We start from the raw sequence: 573 nt of genomic DNA, 5'->3' as shown, positions 1-573 counted from the left end.
TGAAGTTGTTCAACCCACTAGTGAGTTCGTCAATCCTTTCGCAATAGAAGGAGAGGAGAACCCATTACACAATACCCCACAAAATCCACCTACAATGCCTAAATTCTCGTCACACTCCGTACCCACAGAGGAGAATCTACCAAATGGTACTCCTACATCGCAACATCTAACCGGAAATTTTATTGCCAAGTCCGCCTTCATCCAATTAGTTGAGAGGAGCCAATTTGGGGGGATGCCTAGTGAAGACCCTCATTCTCATATGGAAACCTTTTGCGACTATTGTGATGCAATCTCTCAAACGGGCGTGACTCAAGACCAAATTAGATGGGTCTTTTTTCCTTTTTCTCTAATCGGCACCGCGAAGCAATGGTTGAAGGGCCTTGATAAGGCCACCCTCGGAATAGATTCTTGGAAGAAGTTGGCTCTAGCTTTCTACAAAAAATTCTACCCACCGGAAAAGACTAACATGCTAAGAGCTCAAATTACGGGTTTTAAGCAAAGGGATGAAGAATCTTTGTATGAAGCTTGGGAGCGGTTCAAGGGAATTTGTCGCTCATGTCCTCACCATGGACT

General features: G+C 44.5%; 1 non-coding gene across 1 annotated transcript; it reads right to left on the bottom strand.

Annotated features, from left to right (window-relative positions):
* Positions 1 to 466: 466 nt before the first annotated feature.
* On the bottom strand, positions 467 to 573 carry LOC141604430 (small nucleolar RNA R71). Its single transcript, XR_012526130.1, has one exon. It is a non-coding gene; the product is annotated as a small nucleolar RNA R71 (small nucleolar RNA).

This window comes from Silene latifolia, chromosome 9, assembly GCF_048544455.1.
Source record: "Silene latifolia isolate original U9 population chromosome 9, ASM4854445v1, whole genome shotgun sequence".
Lineage (NCBI taxonomy): Eukaryota > Viridiplantae > Streptophyta > Magnoliopsida > Caryophyllales > Caryophyllaceae > Silene > Silene latifolia.
Note: the sequence above shows the minus strand (reverse complement) of the source record. Positions and strands in the feature narration are given on the sequence as shown.